This window comes from Octodon degus, unplaced genomic scaffold (genome assembly GCF_000260255.1).
Source record: "Octodon degus isolate 3935 unplaced genomic scaffold, OctDeg1.0 scaffold00017, whole genome shotgun sequence".
Taxonomy (NCBI): Eukaryota; Metazoa; Chordata; class Mammalia; order Rodentia; family Octodontidae; genus Octodon; species Octodon degus.
The window spans coordinates 2842653-2856134 of record NW_004524593.1 but is presented as its reverse complement, the minus strand read 5'-3'; the positions used below and the strand labels follow the sequence as shown (position 1 = coordinate 2856134).

Sequence of the window (13482 nt, the reverse complement as noted above, 5' to 3'; positions counted from 1 at the left end):
ATAGGATATCATGTCTACATCTTGCACAGAAATTAACCACTAGGAAGAATGTATGCAATGTGTTAATTATTGAAACTGTCCTATCAATTTGATTTGAAACTGTCTCATTGCTATTTGTTTCTCAATAAATTTATGGGAAAAAAGAATAGTTTGCCGAGTTAACACACCTATAATATTCAAATAGCAGAACTAAACAAAAAAGGGGATACAGATGAACATCCATTTTGTATCTGTGTATTCAAAATGGTTAGGATAGATACATAGTTACATTCTGTTAATGAATAGAGGGATTTGTTCTAATAGTGTTTGTAAATAGGATATCATATCTGCATCTTGTAAAGCAAATAACCACTAGGAAGAGAGTATGCAATGTGTTAATTTTTGAAACTATCCTACCAATTTGATTTGAAACTGTCTCATTGGTATTTGCCTGTCAATAAAACTATGGAAAAATAAATAAATACTTGTAAAAAATATTATTATCTTCAAAGTAGTTGTTCAGATTGTCAAATATAGGCATGCCAAGTTGATTAAAAAATTGAGCATTAATTATTCCTTTCAATAAACCAATAGAAATTAGTAGTACAAAAGAAAAAAAGAAAAAAGAAATATGTATGCAATAGGGCCCAGTGTGGTGAAGGCCAGTCCATCCCATCCGAAACTTCGTGATACCACAGAATGAGCAATACAGATTCTTTTCTTTTCTGCTAAGCAAGTGTCTGAGTTTGAGCGTGCCATTCATTGCTCCAGGTAGTGTTCTGTACAGTGAGAGGACGGTACTTTGATATTGATTGAGGTCACCTCTACTCTGTCCTTTGGCAACTAAATGACATAAATTTTGACAGCTTGATTTTTTACTTTTTTGTCACTCCTTTACTGATGCATGGTGCCACCTGCTGTTTATGGGAGGTACACTGTATTTTGAACCACTAAGTAGAATAACTGTATGTCTATAATAAAAATATAAAAAGAAATAAAATGGGAAAAACCCTGAAGTATAGCCTGTTTGAAGCTTTATTGTCTGTGGCTTATTTAGTTTTTTTATGTAAAATATCTTAAAAATATGATTATCTTTAATACTTATATGCACCTTGGGATTTTGTACTCATTGTATTCTGTCTAAATTTTGTTTTCTTGCTCATCTTAACTTTTTTTTTTAAAGAGTAGCAGTTCTTAGCCCAGAATAAGCAATCAGACATTGGATTGCTGGTTTCTTTGACTCCATTCTTATATTGGTCTGTTTTTTTTCTTCTTTGTTTCTGAGACTGCACTGACACCTTTTCTGTAAGCTACTGTATACAACTGTATAGCCTTAAACAAACTACATCAATTTACAATTGGTGCTTTGGTATTGGCCTGGTATCTCCCTCCTTCCCTCCACCTAATCCTCTTTAAAATATGAGTACTCACTGTGTTGCCTGGGTTGACCCTGAACTTCTAGGTTTAAATGATCCTTGCCTGGTCTATAAGCCTGTGCCAGAGCACCCAGATAGATAATGTCTGTTTTATAAAAGTCACTCAGACCACTGTGTGGAGAACACATGTAGGGAGCCAAGAGTAGGACCAGGGAGACTATTCCATCAACCCACATGAAGAGGTGATGCAGGATAGGGTGGAAGCAGTACAAATGAGAGATGGCTAAATGGGGGTGAGATGTATATTTCATGAGAAGACCCAACAACATTTGCTGCTGAATTCATTGTGGGTTGTAAGAGAGAGGATAATTTCAGAGAGTTTTTCTATAGCAACTAGAAGAACCTATTGCCAACAACTGAGGAAGGAAAGAAATTTATGGAAAAACTGGCTAAAGATGTTAATCCATTTCTTCTGTTTAAAGCCATGGGACTTGATAGGGTCACCCTGGGAGCAAACTGAAGAGCAGGAATGACTCTAGGGAGTGCAGGAGACAGTTATGTTCAGAGTGGAAAGAAGGTACAGTAATGTGTTCCCAGGTAAAGGGATAGCATTTAAAGGCAGGACTTCATTTCTAGGGAAGGGGAATGGCAGGAGTTCTGGCCTACACAGGCCTGGAGAATTAAGTGGGTTCTCAGCATAGCAACTAGACAAAGTAAGAATTCAGAACCATACTGCATTAGAAAGCAGAAACTTGTCCTTAGGTAAAAGCCAAATGCCACTTATTATAAATGAGATAGAGTCAGAAGTAGGCTATAATCTAACCTATCTTCGTATTTAACCTCTTAATACTAGATTATAGCTCTGTACTGACTTTGCAAGTGAAGAGATGCAGTGAAACCGCTCTTTATACTGCAGATCAACCTGAGCTTCAGGCAGAGCATAGATTGATCTTTACTCAGTGAATTAGTATGTTCTCATGTTAAATGCTTAAGTTTCTTATATCTTTCCTACTAATTCTTCCACTCACTTTGGATCACATTTATGCCTTTTTAGTTTTCATTTTAAAAAACTGGAAAAAAGAAAGCTCATTTAATTTTGGAAAGTGGAGCCTTGACTTTTATAACTCATTTCAAGTCATTGAGAACCTTAAACCTTGGATTGTTCTCCCTGGAATAGAAAGCTTTCCAATTTCCATCATTTACATAATTGGGCCAACTCAATTAAATTAATTTTTAAAGTTGATTAGTTGGAAAATATTATATGTCTGACTCTGGATCAGCTGTGGGGTTGTCAAGAGCAGTGAAACATGATCCCTAGTTGAAGAGTTTCCTGTCTTGTGGAAGAGATGGACATGCATAAGAGCTAAGGGACATTGGATGGCTGCTGTAATGTTAATGGAAGACGTAATGGGACAGGGAATTGTGGGAACATAAACTGATAGTCTCTTGGAGAAGTTGGAGCCAGGAAATGTTTCAGACAGTTGGCTACCTTGAGCTGAGCTTCAGTTTAGTTGGCCATCTTTGGGAAGGAAATAGGGTCTCAGAAATAAGAAGAAACTCATCAAATAATCAGAAAGAGTTCACTGATGACTTTCACCCTGCACAAAATCAGGGAAAAGAGCTGCAAGGAGCAAGCGGAATAACAGCCCACAGAATAGTCACCCAGAATTAACTTATTTGCAAAAAAATCTTCCTCAATTTGACCTATACTAATAGTCTTTTTCTCCTTTACATCTAACTCTTGAAACCTGGAAACTGGAGGTCCCTAAGTAGCTTTATTATTAGAATCTTCAGAGTGAAGTAGGAGACACTAAAACACAGACATCCATGCACATCTTGGATTTACTAAATCGCGATGTTCCAGGGTGAGAACCAGGAATCTGAACCTTTAACAAATGTCCTTTGGTATTCTTTTTTTTTTAATTTTTGTGGTACTGGGGATTGAACTTAGGGCCTTGTGCTTGAAGGGAGAAACAGAACTGTGATATTGATCTTCTAAAAGATTGGTGTGTACCAGCAATATTTGTGCATGCATGTTTAGGGTCGCACAATTTGTAATAGCTGTATCTTAGAAACAACCCAAATGCCCATCAGCTAAGGAATGGATAAAAAGATATGGTCTTTTTATACAATGGAGTACTACTCAGCAGTAAAGAAGGATAAGCTGGAGACTTTTATAGGTCAATGGATGCAACTCGAGACCATACTCATAAGTGAAATAAACCAGACACACATGTGTAAGCATCATATTGTCTCCCTAGTGTGAGAAGCTTAAAGAGTAAATAACTTAGGCAGAGTGCAGTGGCTGGGGTTCACTCCCCAGAGTGCTGTGCCGACCCCACCCCCATGGCGTACTGAGAGGGCGATTGAGACCGGACGTGGTGGTGTACACCTGTAATCCCGGCACTTGGAAGACTGAAAACAGGAGACTATGAGTTCGATCTCTGTAGTGAGACCCTGTAGACCCTGCCCTAAATAAAGAAAAAAAAAGAGTAAATAAGTTCCAAAATGTACAATAGATATTGTAAAATGGGAATAAATTTCAAAGGAAAAGAGAAACTGGGATGGAGAAATAAAGAAGGATGGGAAAAGCATATATACATATATATATATAGATATATATATATATATATAGATAGATAGATATAGATATACATATCAGTATATTATACTACTAATTTCTCTTAGTTCATCTAAAAGAAAGGTCTGTGCTAATATTGTTTGGAATTAAATGCCACTATCTTGTACTCTGAGTAACTAACATAAAGACAACAATATGTGTGGGGAGATAGCTCAGCAGCTTAAGTGACTGCTGGGCAAGTGCAAGGTCCTGTGTTCAATCCCCAGTACCAAAAATACCCCCCCAAAACCACAACAACAAAAGATAACAAGATGCAATGTGTTAACCATATTATCTTGTTTTGAAATTTTGGTATTGTTTTTTCTCTCTTTGAAAGAAAAGATTGATATGCAGCATATTAGTAAAATTGCACAACAAACTTCCAGATTGTTTAATATTACAGCTTATTTACTTTCTTTTCTTTTTTTTTTCTTTTTTTTTTTTTTTTCTTTTTGCAACTGGAAACTGAGCTCATGCTTTCATGCTTGCCAGGCAGGCACTGTGCTTGCCGAGCTCTCCCTCCCTGGCCTTATCTTTTTTTGTTGTTGTTGTTGTTTTGTTTTCACACAGTCTCACTATGTAGTTCAGGTTGGTCTTAAACTCACTGTGTAACCCAACCCAGCCTTGAACTCACAATAATTCTCCTGTCTCAGCCTCCCAAGTGCTAGGATTATGTGTTGTGTGCCATCAGGCCTGGGTTTTAGTACAACACATTTCTGTTATTTTCAGCTAGATTCTGTAGTACATTAATTACATTTAGTAATTATGTAGTAATCATGTTGTACTCTTTATTTTATTAAAAATTTTGATGTTTGACCTTAAGAACTTTGCATGGGTGGTATTTGAAAACCATTTAAATATGAGGTAGTCACCCAGAATTAACTTATTTTAAGGAGACTTCAGAGAATGTAGGGTGTGCTTATTGAAGGTATTAGTGATGCCCACACTTGTTATCTCAGATTCACCTGAAGAGGCTGAGCTCCATTTTCATTAGTTAAATTAGTTGTTCAGGTATTGTTAAAGTTTTTGTATTGTATTCTAAAATAAAGTCAACCTGAAAATTTCTAATGCTCTGTTCTCAGTCTGGATTTATGATTTCAACACCCGGGAAGTTCTTAAAATTACAAGTGGTCCCATGCTACCTCGGAGAGTTTTTCATTTGTTCTGAGGTGGAGTTCCTGTGGTAATGGCTTATAAAAAGTTGCCAGGTGATTTTAATAAGCAACCCTGGTTCAGAACCACTATTTTAATGGGCAGAGAGAGCTAATTCTGGGAACTCAGGTAAAGCACCCTGTTCACCTGAGTTTTCTTTCTAAAATGATGGTTTAAATAGTGGCTTCTATACCTGACAGATATTGCTATAGTTCAGTGAAGTACTACTTGGGGTTGCTTGGAGTACAGTGCTGTACTGATCATAGTAGCAATTGAGGCTTCCATGTTATGACTACTGTGAAGTTGTCTGTTTAACTTGGCCTAAGTCTTTGGTTCTCAGCAGAAAGATGCTGGTTCTCTGAGTCAGAAAAACAATTTAGGCTCTTGGGCTGGTCTGAAAGTACAGCATGATTCTTCACTTTTATGTGGATCAGATAGCTAATGCTTTTGAGTGTCAGGGCATGGGCAAAAGGTGGAGGAAAGGATCAACTGGCTCCATGCTGATGATTCAAAACACAACTGTGAGTTCACATAATTGCTAGGATTTTTCTTATTGCTTCACAGGAACGTGGTGGGCAGTGGTGGAACTGTTTATATGATTAGCTTTCCTCACATAGTCTCTTCCAGTATTTTTCTTGTATCACTTTGATTGCTGCAGTTCCTAGTGTGTAAGTTTCACTAACCCAGATAGACTGGAAGAGGACAGAAGAGAAAGGGTCCCTAAAGATAGATACACTCATTACTGGCTTCCTCAAAATGCCCCATATCACCACTATGTCTGTGTAGGTACAGCCTTCCTCTGCAGTTACTGCCTGTCTCCAAACAAAATTATGTAACACTTCTTCAATGTTTGAAAGCCTCTCAGCCATATATCTCACTGGAAGCTCTTGAGCACTTTGTTTTGCCTGATTCTGCATCGGGAGTGCTTAAAATAGACTGTGCTCATCTCTGAAGACTGTGATTAATGTGTGATTGGTTTTGTTTTCCAGAGCAAATTAGCTTGGTGCAATATACCCTACTTTTCAGATTTGGAAAGAAGTGAACCTTTCCCATCTAGGGCAGAAGATATAAGATAATTTGACTGAATTTGAGCTCACTTTTTTTATTGAGGGAATTTTTTAATATGGTTGTCAAATAACCTGAAAACCAAAAAGAAAGAAAAAGTATGTTATATTAATATCAACAAACTATAGAAAGAAATTATTTTGAACAGTAATGATTTTTAATTTGCATTAACAGTTGTTTTTCTTTGCTTCCGAGAAGTCTGTTTGTTTAATAAAACCATTCGACTGACACTGAGCAGCTACCCTGACCCAGGCAGGTTCTGGCCTCACACACCTTCCAAGAACTGGAGACTGTCGCTAAGTGGTCACACAGCTGCAGGATGAGAGCCGGGATAGGGGAGGGTGATTGCACAGACCACTACTAAGGAGTACGTAGCCCAGCAAGAGCCCTAGGCAGCCGAGTGCAGACCCCGAGGAGGAGCTGGGAGAAAGAGAGGACACTCTAAGTAGGAGAAACATGGTCCACTGTGGCCCAGAGGCTCAGCTTAGCATCTGAGACAGTTCTCTGAGAAGAACACACTTCTTCCTTCCCCTCAGATGTAGGCCAGTAAGGGAGGTGGGTTGGGGGGAGAGCTGGGGGAGGCTTGGGCTTTGTGCTTGTCACTCATCCTTGAGCTTTCATGAATTATTTGTGAAAAATGTTTAATAAAGAAGATAAAATGAATATGAAAAATTTGTGATGAAATAGGGGAAAGAAAGGAACTCACCTAGTTTGACATTTCCAAGGCTATTCCTTTTTTTTTTTTTTTTTTTTTTGAGACAGTGTTTCACTATGTAGTTCAGGCTGAACTTGAATTCACTTTGTAGCCCAGGATGGCCTCAAGCTTGAAATGATCCTTAGACTGCTGGAATTACAGGCATGAGCCACCACACCACCTTCTACTCTGAAAAAATGAGCAGAAAGGCCCTTGCTTGATTTTTCAGTGCTACAATGCTGACCTCTAGTGGACATACTGAAAAATATCCAAAAACCCAAAACATCCCTTTACAGGTTATTCCACCAAATTCCATTATTTAAGCATCTGAAAAGATTGAGTTTTTAAGGGACTTAATGTATGAGAAACAGAATAAAGCAAAACTTTTAATGATGCCAACATATTCTTTCTATATAGAACCTATATTTAAGAGCAACCAGGATTTTCTTTTAGTATTTGCATAATAATTCTCACTTTTGCGGGGGGAAACCCAAAACATTACTTTATATACCACAGAAGTGAGAAGCTGTTAAAGGAAAGCCAACAGGGTTTGGTTCTGGTTGTTTATTACTTTTATATAGAAAAATACATCAAGACTGGCTTTTAAGTTCGTTTTTTTTTTTGGTCAGACGATGTTATGTAGCTTGTCTTCCTGATGGCATTCACTGAGAAAAGCAGTGTTACTTCCATAATGTTCGTACCAAAATACATAATTTAAATTTAAGTATAAAAAGATACCAGACAAATCAAATTTAGGTATACCCTATGAAGTAACTGGCCATTACAATGGAAAAGTGTCAAGGCCATTAAAAGAGAAAGACTGAAAATGCTCAAATGGAAGAAGATATGACAGCTAAATTCAAAGTGTGATCCAGTGGCCAGTGAGATAGCTCAGCAGACTAAAGCACCTGCTTAGGCAAGCTCAGGCAAGCACAGGGACTGGCCAGCACCACATGCTGCACCAGCCCCACCTCCAGGGTAGGCTGAGGCCAGAGTCCGGGCAGGCATGGTGGTGCACACCTGTAATCCCAGCGCGGGAGAAGCTGAAAACGGGAGGGTCACTATGAATCTGAGCTGCATAGTGAGACCCTGTAACAACCAAATACATTTAAAAAAATATGATCCCGCTTCATCTGAACCAGAAGAAAGATATTAGTGAGGCACTTGGCACAATTCTAATGCTGATTTCTTAGTCTTTATCATTGTACTATTGTGTATAATGTTGAGGTGGTGAGACAGTGAAAATTGAAAAGTATACAGATATTCTTGGAATTTAGTTCTTATTTTTCTAAATCTGAAATTATTTTCAAAATAATTTTTTGAAAATTTCCATGTTTTCTTCATGAGCTGATGAATTGGGTTATTTGGGAAGGGTCCTACTGTATGGTTCATTTTTGATCCACAAGGCATCAGCTGGCCCACTTGCTTGGCTTCCAGGATGAGACCACTCACATGTCCAGCACCTTCGCAGCCTGTGGGTCTTCCCTCTGCCCAAGGGACTCTTGCCTCTCAGCCCTTAGAGCATGAGGTTCTAAGTATTTCTTACATGGTAGCTCTCTTCCATGTGGGAGTGATCCGAGCTGTCAGACATTGAAGCCATCAGTGCAGTCACTAGCACAGCATCACTTTTTTTTTGTGGAACCGGGGATTGAACTCAGGCCCTTGCCCTTGCCAGGCAAGTGCTTAACCTACTGAGCCATCTCCCTGGCCCACAGCATCACTTTTGCCATCTTCTATCAGTTAGAGTAGTTAGCATAAGAGCCCAGATTCAGTGGATAGCATAGAAACCCTAACTCTCAATGGGAGAATTATCAAAGAATTATGGACGTCTTTAAATTTATGACATATCTAACCAGTTTTATTGCATGTGTAGTTGAGATGAAATTAGTGAAGAGAGCAGGAATTTACTTTAGTCTAACAAACCTAAATTCCTAAATTCTATTCCTGGCTTTATCATTTATTAACAGTGTGATATCTCTGAGCCTCAGATTTCTCATCTCTAAAATGGTGACAATAACACATATGCCATAGTTGTTCATGGAATTGAGTGAAAAAAAATACTAGAGATAATAGGCAGTAAACACATGACTCCAATGATAATTGCTACCATTTGTGAAATCATTTACCAAACGCACAATTTCTTTGCTAGGTTTTTGTGTGCTGTCTCATTTAGTCATCTCCTCTTCCTAGGCTGGAGTATCCTAGGGTCGGAAAGGGTAGCCTGCGGTTTCCTCTGGCTTTGTCTCTGAGTGAGTTCCATTTGTCTTGGCCACCCTGGGTTTCATCATTTCTTACTTCCTATTGCTAGGAATTCCATTTTCACATAATATTTGTTTCTATTTTATTTTAGTCCCAAAGGTCCCAGGTGCTGATGTATTTTTGGCCCGTTTTGATACTACCTTTCAGCATTTGTTCTCAGGGCTGTCGGCAGTTTTTTGACAGCTACTTACACAATCTGTCAGTTCCTTCTAAACCCACAACTGCCTGCTCATCAAAGCCAGAATGTTCAGTGTCTTTGTTTCAGAGAGTGCTCTGTTGTCAGCCTTCATTTTTTGCAGGATTGTGGGTGCTCAGTAGTTGGCCTACTCGGGAACACCATGATCTGCACATTGGAGCAATTATTCAATTTGGGGCAATTACTTAGAAATGTTCTTCGAGGCAAAGATATTGCTAGACTGTGACTGAACTTTGCAATAGCAATATCCAAGTCAGCGAAGGAGCAGCTTCTTCAGGCACACGAGGTGATTTCAATCTGCTGTTCCTGGAGGAGGTGGCGACCTTTCTTTCTGCAGAAAACTGGGTTTTTATTGTCTCATGTCCTACAAGCAGGTGGATTTTTTTTTTAATGTTGAGACAAATAATAAAATTGAGTTTGGTAAAAGCTATCTATTGGCTATTTTTCTACTCTGCTCTTAAGCTTTGCTTTTATTTAAATGGAAGGAATCACCTTAATCCTTTAGGAACTAAAAAACACATGGAATCGTACCCAAAAAAGGGAATTACTCATTTATTCCTTGCGTTAGCATTCCATTACTTTAACAAATACCTGAGATAATCAACTTATAAAGAGAAGAGATTTGCTGTGGCTCAGTTTCAGAGGCTTCACCAGTGATCATGACAGGGGTGTCCGATAGAATAAAACCACTGCCCTGTGGCTAGGAAGTGAAAGAGAAAGGGGACAAGATCAGGACACCACAGTCCCCTTCAAGGGCACTTTCCAAGTTCCTTAGTGACCCCCTTCCACTAGGCCCCAACTCCTGAAGGTGCTACCAGTGCCCAAGAGTGCTACCTTGGGAAGCAGACTGCTCTCACGTGGACCTTTGGGACTTGAATGTTCCACACTACCACATCCACTTAGTCACTAGGCCTCTTCTCTAACTGAAGGTTCAGTGGTGACTTTTAGAGTTAGACTGTTAAACTCTTGAGTCTATGCCTAGGAACTTTGTGACCTCAGAAAGTCTATTTAGATTTCTATCAATCTAAATTTCTTGGGGCTGGGGAGATGGCTCAGTAGAATAAGCGCTTTTCTGGCAAGTGCAAGGGCTTGAGTTCAATCCCTGGTTCTGCAAAAAAAAAAAAAAAAAAAGTAAAAAAACAAATTTCTTTGTGTACAAAGTGGAGTTTATGGTTATGAGATGAAGTAAGGATATATTTTTAATGCAGTTAATGTAAATCTGATACATGCAAAATATTCCATGGATGCTCTTATTTACTGTTTTGCACTTGCATTACAAATGCGTAGGGATTAGACTTTCTTGTATAAATAAATGACCATAATTAAATACTGAGTTATTGAGTCCTACTGAATATACTCATTTACCCAATAATAACAACTTGCTAGAGACACATATTCCTGAAAAGGGGAAGCATCTTGGACATGTCCAGCAGTTTTTCTTTTAAGAATACCTTTCAAGCTGTGGATAACACATGCCTATAACCTCTAAGTCTGAAGAAGGAGGATTGCAAATTCAAGCCCAGCCTGGGTAACATAGTTTTGTACAGAGACCCTCTGTCAAAATTAAAAAGAAAAAAATTAGGGGCCAGGTAGATGGCTCAGTGGAATAAGCACTTCCCTGGTAAGTGCAAGGGCCTAAGTTTAAATCCCTGGTTTTGCAAAAAAAAAAAAAAAAAAAAAGAAAAAAAGAAAAAGAGAAAAAAATTAAAGAGCTGTTGAGATAGGTCATTGTGAAGATCTTAAGTTCATCACGAGTACTCAAGAAAAAAACTTAAAAATAAAATTAGAGACATTTCAGTTCAATTAGGAAGAGGTTAGTTCATGGAAGTATCTATAGAAAATAAAGTGACAGTGGAAGACTAATTAAATTGTGGCTTAAGAAAATTAAAATCACTACTATGGCTCATCAAATAAGCACCCTCTAGATACACTGCACCACCCGTTGAGTGTAAATGTCACCAAGTTAGACATCAGAATATTTAAGAAATGATCCTACCCTCCTGCTAATTGAATGTGTAACTTAGGGTTAGTAGCATATTCTGAAAAATGAGGATCCTAGTACAAGTTATGAGAATCAATAAAATTTTACTGTTGCTGTGAAAGTAAGGAGGTAGCAGGGCTTGTTGAACATACAGTATCATTTCTGGAGAGTAAAGTCAAAGGATTTGAGAAGAGGAGGAGTAGAGAACTTGCTCAGGAGAACAGTCTAGATTACTAAGATTACAGAACTAGAGACAGAGGGGCTTACAGTTTGAGCATTGACTAAAACAACAAGACCCAGAGACATACTGGATTTAGCTCTGATGGTAGGTTAATAACCATGTAGCACAGTAGTAGGTCTTTTATTTTATCCTGCAAAGTTTGGTAGGTGGGGGCTGGGGAGTCTAAGCACCTGCCTGGCAAGCATGAGGACCCGGGTTTGATCCCCGGTACCACATGCCCTGGAATCCTGGGCATGCCATATGTGCCCCTGAAACTGGGCATGGTTGTGCATGCCTGTAATCCCAATGCTAGGGAGACTGACACAGGAGGATCACCGTGAGTCCAAGCTGTGTAGTGAGACCCTGTACCAAACAAATAAATTAAAAGAAATTTCTTTTGGCAAGTGGGCATCAGCTAGTGAAAACGTAAATTTGGATTTGCTTGACTATCAGCCAATTATAAATGATTTTTGCGTAACTGTATGTTGAATAGTCTTTCTTTTCTTTAACTGGTAAATATTATGATCAGAACTAGTCTAAAATCATCATTTAATATGGTAATATGTCAATTTGTTTTTATTTCTTATTCTAATTACATTTTTTTTCTGTCTTTGGTTTTTTAAAAAATTAGCTGAATAACTCAAAGCCAAATATTTGGCTTGCTTTATATTTTATATAATCAAGTATTTTGTTTATTTATTTTTTCTACCATTGTATCATATTTTTGGTGGCTGTATGTCAAAGTTTATTTTGACAATTCATAACAGATATGTTCTGTGTATCTAATCCTAATCATCACTTCTGATTTTGGAGACAGAAAGTATGTGGTTTATTAGAAATCCTTTGCCCAATACCTTTGGTATTGTCTCCAAATGGTAAATAGCTTATATTTGTGGTCAAGATGAAGAGGGAATACTGAATAGATCCTAGACTTATAGGGTATGTCAACTCATGCTTGAAAAATCTTTCTTCTCATGTATGATAACTTTCATGGTAAGGAAATGGCAAATTGCATGGAAGCCTTATTAAACAGAAGATTCCCTATTTCTTGAATTTAATAGCTCACGATCTCTTCAGAGTCATTGGGCTAAGCCAGTGACTCACATCTCAGCTCCAGTATGGCTTCTGCAGAAGCTGTTTTGTTTATTGATTGCTAATGATATAATGTTCTGGTTTTCAGGAAAAAAAAAAAAAAAAAAAAGAAAGAAAAAGAAGTCTGGCAGAGGGCCCCTGATTACCTACCGCCTGTGGTGGTGGAAATAGTATTTGAAAGCCAGCACTAAAGCAACAAAACATGAATTCCTCTGTGATACTTAGAGCTCTTCCTGTATAGTTAATCTGTCATTAGGAAAGTAATCTCATTTTGTTTCATTTGTTCCTGATAGTTTAACTGAGACCCTGAATATCCAGAGTAGGATCAAGAATTTCAGATAATAATTTTAGACTTCAGTAGCATTTTGTTATCTTTATCCAAAAATGCTATCTTGTGCATAAATGACTTGGACAGAGGAAAATAACCAAAAATGTATAGAGGAAAAATAATTCATTGTAAAAAACAATACCTTTATATGACTATTAACAAAATACATCTAAAACTTTAGGAGCTGGGGAGATAGCTCAGTAGAATAAGTGCCTGCCTGGCAAGTGCAAGGCCCTGAGTTCAATCCCCAGTACCGCAAAAGAAAAATTAAAATAAAATAAATAAAATGAAACTTTAATAAGCACCCTAAAATATCTTTTTTTTTTTTTTTAAATCTCTTGATTTTTGTGAGTTTAAGGCCAGCCTGGGTACAAAGTGGGCTCAAGGCCAGCCTGAACTGCATAGTAAAATGCTGTCTTGGGGGGGAAAAATCTTTTGATTTAATTAGTATTGTATGTGAAAATGAAAGCAATAAGGAATTTTGTTAAAGATTTATGAAAATCTTGGGAAAATAATAAAA

The 13482-nt window shown here is 37.9% G+C and overlaps 1 protein-coding gene across 8 annotated transcripts in view; it reads left to right on the top strand.

The window, feature by feature from the left end:
* Window positions 1–13482, top strand: part of Rabgap1l (RAB GTPase activating protein 1 like) — a 711712-nt gene that overhangs the window by 492143 nt on the left and 206087 nt on the right. The gene's annotated exons all lie outside the window — the stretch shown is intronic.